This window comes from Theropithecus gelada, unplaced genomic scaffold (genome assembly GCF_003255815.1).
Source record: "Theropithecus gelada isolate Dixy unplaced genomic scaffold, Tgel_1.0 HiC_scaffold_15877, whole genome shotgun sequence".
NCBI classification, from domain to species: Eukaryota; Metazoa; Chordata; class Mammalia; order Primates; family Cercopithecidae; genus Theropithecus; species Theropithecus gelada.
The window spans coordinates 717060-731052 of record NW_020257633.1 but is presented as its reverse complement, the minus strand read 5'-3'; positions in this window follow the sequence as shown (position 1 = coordinate 731052).

Genomic DNA, 13993 nt, shown 5'->3' with positions numbered 1-13993 from the left:
ACGACTCATCGCATGTTTACAGATACTAATTTCTTACAAATAAATTTTATTTGGTATATTTGTGGTTTACAACATATCCAGACTGCATAGGTAAGCTAGGCATATCTTTGTGTATATGTATATATGCAAACTCCAATAAAAATAAAAATAAAAAATATTATTTTATACACATCAGTTTATTTTCTATAAAATGTCTGAGACCAAAGTTGGGTTTTAGAAGAATACGATTTACACCCATATTGCAGAATACAGGAAGATGTACATCAAAGGATACACATGTTAATTTAAGTGTTAACATGGTGCAATATTTTAGATATATAAGCCAAAAAAGATTGCCTAGATTAAAATGGAAGAGACTATGTGTGAATGTACACATATGTTTATATTTGCTAGCAGATTACCTGAAATATCAATGTTACTTTTCCTTGATAGTTATAATTTTCTGCATATTTGTTAAAGAGACTAAACCTAGAGACAATACTTTTGATGGCATTTAGAAATGTGTTTATGATAGATTTTATGAGGTAAATACAAATTTTATGGAGTACTTACTTTTGACAACACTTTTCAGGATTTTCTTTGCCTGAGGTACACAATTAATTTAGAATTCGAGCCAATGCACTGCCCTTGACTATACAGCATATGTTGTTAATGGTTCTTGGCTAGTTTTACTGAATAAGTTTATAAAGTCGTTGCAGTATATTTTCTTCGCCAAAAAAAGAAAATAAATAATGCTTCTGTCACGTTATTTTAAGGACATCATTTTAAAGTTAGTCTCATTCCTAATGGAGAACTCTGCAATGCGATAGCAGTAGCATTGAACTAAGGTTAAAAATAAGGTGAAAAATATCAAGATGATTCTGTGAAGCTTTTAAAAATGTGGAAAGTGTATTTTTGGAGATAGCTTTATAAAAGTTTACTCTGTGGGGAAATGACCATATGGGAAGAAGATGAAGGGATAGAGTTGATGAACATCATAACTTATTATGTAATATAGAGGTTAGATGCTATCTGCATAAATCAGGGATATGTCACCTTTTAACTGAAGCCAAACATCACCATTTGAAGTCAACACAAGTTAAACTAGATTATCATTATAAATGCACTGAAAAGGGTAAAGATACAAAGTACTTTTTTGCTATTGACTATCACAAAAAGAAGTTTTTGAATTCTGTTCTCCATTAGTATATTTAGATGAGTTATATATTGCATTGGTTGGTAAAGTAGTTTTAGCCTAAGAAGAGAAGACAAGTCTAGGCAAGTTAATCAGCATTTCAAAATATGCCAATATGATGCACAGTGGGGTACGAATATTTGTACTATTTAACTTATAAGAGTTGGATGTAAAGGAATAGTCATAAAATCTATTGAGAATCCAATATGAAAATGCTTGCAGTAATATACTGTAAAAGATAGTAGTAGGATAAGAACTGAATGACTCAGGCCTTGAAAAGCTATATTATCCTCAGTCTTTAGAAAATCAACTTTATTCAGAAATAGTTTACCTACAATAAAATTCATAAATTTAAGTGATCCTACTCAAACAAAAATATAGAATATTTCTATCTTTGTACTTTCCATCCTCACCCTCACCTTCGCCCAAGACTCTCAGTGATCTGATATTACCCTCAGTTTGTTTTGCCTGTTCAAACATTTTATATAAATGAAATCATACAGCACACATTCATTTATAGCTAGCTTATTTCACTCAGTGTAACGATGGTGAGATTCACCCATGTTGTTGCAATATTAGAAGTTTGTTTTTTATCTGTGAGCTGATTTCCAGTGTATGGATGTATCCATTTTTTTAATTCATTTCCTTGTTAAGGAATATTTGTGTTGTTTCTAGGTTTTTTGATTATTATAAATAAAACTTCCATAAACATTCATATAGAAATCTGTCTGCAGACATATGTTTTCATTTCTCTTGCGTAAATACCTAGGAAGAAAATTACTATGTCACCTACCTAGTATTTACTCATGAGAAATGAAAACATATGTCCACACAAAACATTTCCTTGCTAATGTTCAGAGCAGCTACATTATTATTTATTTTGTTTCATCTAATTTTTAAAAAGTCTCCTTTGAACCAGAGGATGAAATTGAATATGAATGGATGGCGCAGGTATTCTCTTTATTGTTAGGGTATCAACAATTCCATAGTCAAACATCCTGTGAACTAGCTAAGATGAGAACGGTATGACAGAGAGGAGGATACATATTGATCTCTGGGGTTTTCAAGGCTCCTAGACAGGAAACGCTGGCGAGTGTCTAGAGTGGAGGTAGTAAAAGAAATGGTGTGTTGTGTGATTGTATTGATGTGGAGGTAGACTAGGTAGAGTCAGCAGCATGATCAGTCTCTACTGTTCCTAGAGTGGCAGTAGCAATGACAGCAGCAGCTCAGTTATCAACTTTGACTCCTAAGGCACAAGTGGCAGCACAGTGTTGACAGGCAGACAGATCTGCCCAGTCAGTAGTCATGCCACAAGGAGGTGGCAAACAGCAAATAGTGCTGGCATAAAGGAATCTATTCAGATCAGTGTACCTCAAGAAGGTCCCAGAAATAACTGGAGAAATGACTCTTTGTGTAGGAAATTAATATCTGGTGAGTAGACCTTGGAGGCAATAATCTAATAATGAGGATATAAAAACTACATTTGTTTTAATGTTGTTGTCACTGATGGAAGACAACCATGGAAATGAGATTCATTTTTGTTGATTCAAGTAATTCATATGTTTAGGGTTTATAACACAGGGGCTTAGAAACATTAGCATAAAACATTGCAGCTCAGGTGTATTCTTGCTGAATAGTTCTACTAGGTTCATTCAGTTTTGGAAACTCTCAGAAATTAATGGTAAAAGTTTGTTGAAATATTTCTACAATCCAGGCTTGTATAATTATATGAGGCTGTGCCCACTGGTTTCAAAGATTATTTTGTTTTCTTTATGTACTCCATTATACTAATAAAAGTATTGAGATTCCCCACCAGTTTCTGGGACTAATGTTTCTTCTGAAGTCCACAATTTTTCTCCTATTTTTCTAGGTCCTAAGGCATTTTTCAGCATTTCGTAGTTCAGAATTCCAGTTATAATGAGTACTTATTATTTTAGAATTGAAGTCAAAGCATTGTAAGACAGGCATTACAGTTACACATTTTGAGTAGGTCTTAACTATGCTATTACACCCACAGGGTAACTGAGAATAAGAAATCGATTGCTGGGTGTATTGGAACTGGCATGCTAAATTACAGTTGTAGAATGTAAAAAGAACATGGTTCCATCCTTTTTTCTTTAAGCAGGTATAATTTAATTTTAATTTTGGCTTTTCCTCTGTCATATAAAGATCACTATGCCTTAGAATGGTAGTGTCTTCCTTGTAATTATAACTAGTACATTTGAAATCACAAAACCATAACAAAGAGCATCTTTCTAAATGCCTCTGTTGAGTATAGGTTATCACTGGTCATGTAGGCTTACCTCCCACTCTTAACATTGAGCCATGAGTAGCTAAAAATATTCCTCTAATATATGGCTGCTGTTATAACATGTACACACAGATATTTTTGATGCTCAGGTTTGAGAACTGATCAGAAATCTTTACTAAAAGCAAAAAATCTTCTGCCTAATTGCTGTTTGCCAAGTGCAATTGTCGGCAGGTCTTACTAAGGTCTACCTCTGGGCTACATTTGAAATAAGCTTAAAATTTCCTTTTCAATCTATACGTGTTCCTCTTCCACTCATGCTATATGAAGTCCTTGAATATCAGTCATTCACATGATAATAAGAAAATCAGTTTTTATGCCATGATCTTCTTTAACTCCTTACTAGGCATCATAAAATCATTATTTTATAGAAATTATTAACTATGTGGCATTCTAAGAAAGAAAAGTTTGGTTTTATATCCCTGTTCCTATTGAAAGTAGATCCATGTCAAATGTATAAATCTGATTCATTTATAATATTTCTTAAATAATATTTGTTCTTAATGTCCTAATTTCAGTTTTATGAGGAGATTTAAATTTTATAATATGTTGAAGTTGAACACAAAAGATTCTCAGAGTTCCACATGTTACACATGAATTATAAAAAGTGTTTCTGGGGTATACGGAAACTGAGAACAACACTCAGTATTGATGTCAGAGATGTGGTCAGTTCCTTGGAGAAGAAGACAACATGAAGCCTATGACATTCCCATGATTTTCCCATAGAAAGCAGCTATGATTTTTGTATATCTTTCTTTCCAAAATAAAGAAAACTAAATATAAGACAGAGACCACTTGAGATTTCCCATCAGTCTTATGATCACCTTGACAAGAATTAATAAGGCCAGGCATTTTACTTACAATACATTTTTTACATCAGAAATAAAATTGTTATGAACTCTAACGTACTTTTGAAAACTTGAGGAAAACAAAAAGCCTTGTTAACCTGAAAGTGATGTGCATGACTCATTATTGTTCCAACCCAACCTACCTCTTCCTCTTCACCTCCAGCATTTTTGAAATGAGCTCTTTTGCCATCACAGCCAACGTGCACAGCATGTGGGTGCCATGTCCCTCTCAAGCCTCCACAGATTCACAGATGCAGTTACATTGCCCTGGAAGGTTCTTTCTTTTTTTTCCCCCTCTTATTACTGTCTAGGTAAAGGTCCACCATAGCACTTCTCACCTTGTGTGGTAAGTATTCATTGGGCTGTCCCTAGGAGAAAGCTGAAAGAAACTTTGATGCAAAAGTGAATCTTACTTGGATATGAATCTGTAATACATCTCACATTTCTGACATATAGTAGATAATCAGTAAGCACCTATTGAATAAATGGAATTACACCACCAAAGCTCCATAGGCTATGAATATAGACATATAAATACATTTTTAAAAACTGAGACTCTGTCTTCAGGCCTAGCAGTTCACATTTATGCTTTTATATCAACATTGGATCAATCTAAAGAACTCTCTGGTGTGTGAGTCACAATGTTACTGAGCTATGCATTATTAATTTAACACTAGATAGGAAGGGAGTGATATGATTTGATCTCTGAATATGAAACATTACTTACCAATATTGTGAAGGAAAGAGACATGAAGAGATTATACACTTTACAATGGCATTACACTATTTCAAATCCACATATCCTAGAATTTATCTCACTTGATTCTTTTCCTTTTCCTGATAACACACGAGAGGAGCTTAGTAATACTTTGAGGATATTTGTTCCTTTAGGGACCAAATGAAATGCTCTCACTTTTAACTTATTTTAATGGACCTTTAAATGTGAATCATAATATCTGAAAACTTATATTTTAAGGCAATGAATTCCAAATATAAGTTTTTAAATAAGACTAGAATATTTTACAAGTACTAGAAAAGAAATAATATCACATGAAACCAACACCTTTAAACTTACTGTCTTTTTCCCAGAAAGCAGTAGATCTTTATATATGCTGAGATTTCATTTGAAAGTATTTTAGTACAATTTGATTGTTATGAAACAAAAAAGCATGATTTTCAAAATTAAGTGTAAGAACATTGTTGTGATGTTTTATTCATTCATAAAATATTTACAGATAAATAAACATGCATATTTAAGTGTGGATGATAAGTCAATACTCAGCTCAGAATATAGATGGGAAAGTACAAACCAAAAATATCATTAAGGATAAAATTTAAAATATTTGAAAATAAATGTATCTTCCTCTATATATATTTAAAACAAAGATGTATAAAAGAGAAACTTCAATGGAAAATTTGAAAATTCCTCAATTTTCATCAAAATCAATGGATTTACATTTGCTTTTCAATAAATTCAAATTTCTTTTGCTTCTGTGAGAGGCACTGGCACAAGGCACAGGGATTTCCTAGCCGAGTGGTGGCCATCTCCATTCCTCTGACCTCTGCCCACCATGGGTTGGAACTAAATTGTTACCCTCTCCTTGCTCCACAGAAGGAGATAGAGAGCTTCAGGGATCCCCATGCTGGGCAAACCAGTGAGCCAGCAGAGAGGCTGGTCCGAGGAGACAGTGGGCCAGATCCCATGACCTTGCCCAACTCCCATGACACAAGACGCTTCATATAGATGTGTACAGTATATGTATTTTTTAAAGTGACCTCCTCTCCTTCTGCAGACCCCACATGCCCAAAGCCTTTGGGACTTCCCACCACTTTGCTCCACAGATCCAGCTAGGCCCGACCTGTGACTCATCCCATGCCACTTGGTCTCTGGCTGATCTCCAGGCTTTGTCTTCCTTTCATCAATTATTCCAATTGTGTTTTTGTTGTTGTATTTTTTTTTTAACTCAAAAAGTAGAAGACCGGAGGGGGAAATAAAAGATAAACATAAACATATATATATATATATATATGGTGACAGAAAATAATGACACAATAGTGATAGTATATAGTGATACAAAATTAGAACAAAAAAGATATTTAATTAAACCACTGTTTTGTTGTTGTCAAAAAACTTGGAAAAACAGTTGCAATTCTTATATACAAATAATTAAAACTAGTCACTGAATAATTAAGTGAGATAACCCAAGATCATTATCCCCTCTTTCAAATAGGATGAGCCATCTTAAAAATAAAGGAGACAGAGATAATAAAGGAATGGCTTTTTGTCAAACGTAGAAGAGCCAACTGAATGAAATGGTACAGGGAGCTGTGTGTTGCATGAGTTACCTCCAATCTGAAATCAGAAATAAAGTGAAATCCCAATGGTAGTAAAAAGCATTCAGAATATAGGCATGATATACTATAGGGAAAAATCTTAGACCTAAGATCAAAGACAAAATATTTTTTAAAATGCAAAGCACAGGGGAAATGTGCATTACCAAAATAGGCATGTCACTGTGTTTCATGACTAAGCCCCGGGACATGAAGGAGAGGAGATCAAAGCAGTTACAGAAGTCCTGGTGACCAGAAAAGTTACATCCCACTGGGACTTTCCGTTTCAACTCTGCACACAACACAGGAAGAAATCTTGTCTGCAACAGACTCCACAGAGAGACTAAGAATGCTGAAAAAGTTTGGAATTTTACTCAGGTGTTACAATGGCAAGAAGAAGCCATGACACACACACACACACACACACACACATATATACACACACATGTGTATGTATATATACACACACGTATATGCATATATGTGTGCGTATATATATATACACACACATATATGTGTGTATATATATGTATCCATGATAGGAACAAATCACACACACACATACACGCACTCCTGGAAACTGGGAACTAAATAGATCCTACTAGTCAAACAAACTTTAAAGACGGAAATTTGCCCCCAAATCAAGAATAAAATCATTTTACCCACGGAGAAACAATTAACATGTTAGCATTTGAAATAAGTATGTATAAATATTTTTCACATGAATAGCTACAGTACTAGGAATTGTGTCTAACACAAAATATGCAGAATTTTCCCTTGTCCACCACTAAAACCTCTCTAAAGTACAATAGAAACAAACAGTTGTTTCCTTGATTTTTGCGACTTTACATTTCTCTTTTTTGTTTGTTTGTTTATTTGTGGACAATTAACTTCAGTGCCAGTCCAGCCCTTAATTTGTTTATAAATCTTGTGGAAAAAATATCAGATTGCCAGTTTCTAGATGCCAGTGTTCTGCAATACTACAAAAGCAGCATTTTGAGTCTTGGGCTTTTGGTCCACAACTCCTCTGAAACTATTATAGCCAAGGTTACTTACATCTTTGTCACTAAAGAAAAGGACACGATTTTTACAAAAACTTGGACTTTTTAAAGCATATTTCCTTGTGTCTATTTGCTGTCCAGAATGCACATTACTATTGGACTATGGAGAACTGTTACTCTACATTTTTTTTTTCTTTCTTTCACCTGCTCTCAAATCTCTTAAATATCCTCACTCATTGGTATTCCATGGCTGCACTTCTCTCTTTAAATATTCCCCCTGGTTGGCTTCATCTGGGCCAGATTTTCTGATTAGCTAAATGCTTATGACTCCATCTGGCATCTAATGCAGAATGGAAATTGGCAATCAATATCAATATCTAAGCTTCTGAAACACATTCTTTTCAATACTTGGTTGCATTTGTAAGTCATTAGAGTCAACATATGATACAATGGTAATTTGAATGTGTAAAAAATTGATTTTTAATATATAAGACAATTAGCAATCCATTAAAAATAATAAATATAGATTTCTATCTCACGCCATACATCAAAATAAGTTCCACATGGATTAAACATTAAAAATATTGTAAGTTGTGAGTCATATCAAAAAGATAACGATAAGATTGGGCTTCTTTTATGGATAATAAAAAAGGAAGTTTAGTTTCTGAGATCCCAGGAACAAAACTATTCTAGATTAATTGGTTTAATGTAGTAATTTTAAAGCTCGGACAAAAATATAAAAGCATTCTTTATACTAGTGAAATATATTTGTAATTTTGAAAATACTAACAGGATTACTTTCTTTAACACTGTTTAACAGTATCATAGGTATGTTTTATTTTGACAAAGCAGGCTTGAATGGCTACTTATATGTTACTCTGAGTTTGAAGAAATAGGAGATCACAACACTTATAGGAAATACATGTAGCAAATGCTTTAATGTGACATATCAACCACAATAAAAGCTTTTTGAAATATAGATCTCCTGTAAATGAGATTATTTAGTAAAGTCATGATCAATAAAAATTAGGTTCAATGCATATCTTCCCATTAAACACATTAGTTGAAAGATAATGTATTATGTAGCAGTAGATTTTTAATATTATGTAGCAGTAAATTGTTTCAAGCATTTTTGACTTTGAAATTCTTTCTACCAAGAAAATCTAAAACTAGAGGTTGAATAAAGGGAACAGATTTTCTCTACAATTTGCAATTGTAGGACTTCTTTGGCTAAAGTGGGTTTAAGGTTTAGAGAGCCCTAAACACAATGGGTATCTAAAGCACATCTGAGGAATGTCCAAGCTCTGTGGAATGCAGTCTGCTTTGCAGATGATCACTTAATATGATCATTTCCAACATTATTCTAACAGACCATTAGTTATTTTTACACATTCCATTAATAGCTTTAAGGCCCAACCTCTTCTCTGTATTTATATTTTTATGCATATATACGGATTAGTTTTTACTTTTCACTGAACAGAATATACCATTTTAAGTAAGTGAACATTTATTACTTTAATATTGTGTAATATTTTATGATGTAAAGTTGTATTCAGGAATAAAATATAGAAAATGTACCATGAGGACACATTTTAATGATATTATTAGGATAAAAGTAACATTCTTCAAGTGTAAATATTCAATTCATATATATTATTGCGAATGAACCCAAATGACCATTCTTGGTACCCACAAAAAAAACCAAATTATCTTTCCACAGCTTTTTATGCTGCTGGCATCAAGATTTTTGAAAAACAAATGTCATTACCTTTCTATCTAAATTTTATATGCCTTTTTCTCTCACCATATACTTTGCCTTGAAATTGTCTGAGTATACTCTTCTTTCAAAATTGTAATAAACGAATAGGCCTCCAACTTCAGAGAAAATTAGGTGAAGCTGGACACTCATAGGTAAAAGAGAATTTTTTTTTTTTATTTTTTAGAATGTTGTTAGGCTTTTATTTCCCTATAGGTTTTGGGGGAACAAGTGGTATTTGGTTACGTGAGGAAGTTATTTAGTGGTAATTTGTGAGATTTTGGTGCACCCATCACCTGGACAGAATACACTGAACATGATTTGTAGTATTTTATCCCTCACTCCTTTCCCACCCTTTCCCACTGAGTGCCCAAAGTCCACTGTGTCATTTGCATGCCTTTGCATCCTCATAGCTTAGCTCCCAATTATGAGTGAGAACAAATGATGCTTGCTTTTCTATGCCTGAGTTACTTCACTTAGAATAAGAGTATCCAATCCCATCCAGGTTGCTGCAAATCTCATTAACTCATTCCTTTTTTATGGCTGAGTAGTATGCCATGTGTGTGTGTGTGTGTGTGTGTATGTGTGTGTGTGTTGTGTGTGTATATATATGTATATATACACATATATACACAATATATATATATGATGGATATATATAGATATACATAGATGATGGATATATATATCACACACATACCACAGTTTCTTTATCTACTTGTTGATTGATGGGCATTTGGGTTGGTTCCACATTTTTGCAGTTGTGAATTGTGCTGCTATAAACATGCATGTACAAGTATCTTTTGAGTATAATGACTTCTTTTGTTCTGGGTAGATACCTAGTAATGAGATTGTTGGATCAAATGGTAGCTCTACTTTTAGTTCTTTAAAGAATCCCCAAACTGTTTTCCATAGTGGTTATACTAGAGGACATTCTCAACAACAGTGTAAAAGTGTTACCTTTTCACTGCTGCCATATCAGAACCTATTATTTTTTTATTTTTTTATTATAGCCATTCTTGCTGGAGTAAGGTGATATTGCATTGTAGTTTTGATTTGCATTTCCCTAATCATTAGTGTATTAGTCCATTTTCATGCTGCTGATAAACACATACCCAAGACTGGGCATTTTACAAAATAAAGAGGTTGATTGGACTTACAGTTCCACATGGCTGGGGAGGCCTCAAAATCATTGCAGAAGGCCAAGAGGTACAAGTCACATCGTACGTGGATGGCAGCAGGCAAAGAGAGAGCTTGTGCAGAGAAACTCCCACTTTTAAAACCATCAGATTTAGGGTTTTTATGGTTTTAGGTCTAACATTTAAGTCTCGAATCCATCTTGAATTAATTTGTGTATAAGGTGTAAGGAAGGGAGCCAGTTTCAGTTTTCTACTTATGGCTAGCCAGTCTTCCCAGCACCATTTATAAAATAGGGAATCCTTTCCCCATTTCTTGTTTCTGTCAGGTTTGTCAAAGATCAGATGGTTGTAGATGTGTTGTATTATTTCTGAGGGCTCTGTTCTGTTCCATTGGTCAATATCTCTGTTTTGGTACCAGTACCATGCTGTTTTGGTTACTGTAGCCTTGTAGTATAGTTTGAAGTCATGTAGCATGATGCCTCCAGCTTTGTTCTTTTGACTTAGGATTGTCTTGGAGATGCGGGCTCTTTTTTGGTTCCACATGAACTTTAAAGTAGTTTTTTCCAATTCTGTGAAGAAAGTCATTGGTAGCTTAATGGGGATGGCATTGAATCTATAAATTACCTTGGGCAGTATGACCATTTTCACGATATTGATTCTTCCTTTCCATGAGCATGGAATGTTCTTGCATTTGTTCGTGTCCTCTTTTATTTCATTGAGCAGTGGTTTGTAGTTCTCCTTGAAGAGGTCCTTCGCATCCCTTGTAAGTTGCATTCCTAGGTATTTTATTGCCTTTGAAGCAATCGTGAATGGGAGTTCACTCATGATTTGGCTCTCTGTTTGTCTGTTATTGGGTTGTCTGTTATGGGAACCCAAGAAGAAAACCTAGGCAATACCATTCAGGACATAAGGCATGGGCAAGGACTTCATGTCTAAAACACCAAAAGCAATGGCAACAAAAGCCAAAATTGACAAATGGGATCTAATTAAACTAAAGAGTTTCTGCACAGCAAAAGAAACTACCATCAGAGTGAGCAGGCAACCTACAGAATGGAAGAAAATTTTTGCAATCTACTCATCTGACAAAGGGCTAATATCCAGAACCTACAAGGAACTCAAACAAATTTACAAGAAAAAAACAAACAACCCCATCAAAAACTGGGCAAAGGATATGAACAGACGCTTCTCGAACGAAGACATTTATGCAGCCAACAGGCATATGAAAAAATGCTCATCATCACTAGCTATCAGAGAAATGCAAATCAAAACCACAATGAGATATCATCTCACACCAGTTAGAATGATGATCATTAAAAAGTCAGGAGACAACAGGTGCTGGAGAGAATGTGGAGAAATAGGAACACTTTTACACTGTTGGTGGGATTGTAAACTAGTTCAACCGTTGTGGAAGACAGTGTGGTGATTCCTCAAGGATCTAGAACTAGAAATACCATTTGACCCAGCCATCCCATTACTGGGTATATACCCAAAGGATTAGAAATCATGCTGCTATAAAGACACATGCACATGTATGTTTATTGTGGCACTATTCACAATAGCAAAGACTAGGAATCAACCCAAATGTCCATCAATGACAGACTGGATTAAGAAAATGTGGCACACATACACCATGGAATATTATGCAGCCATAAAAAAGGATGAGTTCATGTCTTTTGAAGGGTCATGGATGAAGCTGGAAACCATCATTCTCAGCAAATTATCACAAGAACAGAAAACCAAACACCGCATGTTCTCACTCATAAGTGGGAATTGAACAATGAGAACACTTGGACACAGGAAGGGGAACATCACACACCGGGGCCTGTTGTGGGGTCGGGGGATGGCGGAAGGATAGCATTAAGAGATATACCTAACGTAAATGACGAGTTAATGGGTGCAGCACACCAACATGGCACATGTATACATATGTAACAAACTTTCAGGTTGTGCACATGTACCCTAGAACATAAAGTATAAAAAACAAAACAAAACAAAAAGAAAACCATCAGATCTCGTAAAATCCATTCACTATCATGAGAACAACACAGGAAAAATCTGTCCCCATGATTCAGTCATCTCCCACCGGGTCCCTCCCACAACACATGGGATTTATGGAGCTACAAGATGAGATTTGGGTGGGGACACAAAGCCAAACCACATCAATTAGTGATGTTGGGCATTTTTTCATGTTTGTTGGCCATTTCATGTTTGTTGGCAGTTTGTTGACATTTATGTCAAGAATTTCCTCACAGATCTCAACAGTGTTAAATTTTAGCCTGTTAGAGATGTTGAGTATTCTCAACATTGCCCTTGTTTCAAGACCCTTATGAGAAGTATTCCAAAATAAAACACTTGCAAGATGTTTCTATTTCAGATTTGTATTTATGTCTAAGTTGTTATGAATCTCATCTTCATCAGCATTGTAAGAAATTTCAAGTGATATAATGAAAGGATATTAATTATAAGTACATTGCAAATATCAATCATTAAAAAATGACAAATAGCATAAGCTAACAAACCCTGTAGTTTATATTTTTCTAGAGTATTTTTCTGAATTGATATAAGTTCATTTCTTATTCTCACAAAGAAAGAATATATTCTTAAGCATTGTATTATAGCTTGTTTTTTCCACTAAATTTTTATTATAAATAGTTTTCCATATAATCAGGCATTTTCTACAATATTTTTTAAATGTCAAAATATTTTAGAGCATAGGTGCAATATCTAGCTCACCAACCCTTATTGAACATATGTTTTCTCCATTACATAATGCTACAATTAACATCTTCATCAATACTGTGCAGAAATCATTATTGTCTGAAGGTAATTTTCGCATATGGCACTTCAGAATTGAAGAGAATGCATATTTTACAACTTTTGGTGCATTCTTCCCTGTTGAAAGCTTGTGAACTTTTTCACAGCCACCAATTATGGACAAGAATATACCAACATTAATATCCCCAAAATTATTATTGTCCAATTTTTAAATGGCATTTAACTGACCTATTTGGTTTTTTTCTTAATATGTAAGAAGTCACTGAAAATTTTTTTCATGTCTTTATTGGTATTTGTACTGTTTCTTTCTGAATCAACCACTTTTCCTTGTATTAATTGGTTTTACAACAGAATTATCTTATATTCCAGAACAATGTCTTACTTTTTATCGTATATTGTTATTTTCAAAAAGTCTGCATTTTATTTGCTGTTAGTTTATTTAGAAAAAAATCATATCTATCATCATTCTAGAGATTAATCTATAGATTTTATAAGTTGGTATGTTTCTTGACCATAATTTTGGGTTATGTTTTTATTATCAGATTAAATCATACTAGCTGCTTTAAAACAATGGTTCAAGAATATTGAGGACTTAATCTTGCTAAACAAAGTCAATATGCAGGTGGTCCTGTTTCAAAAACTCTACTGAGCATCTCCTTCT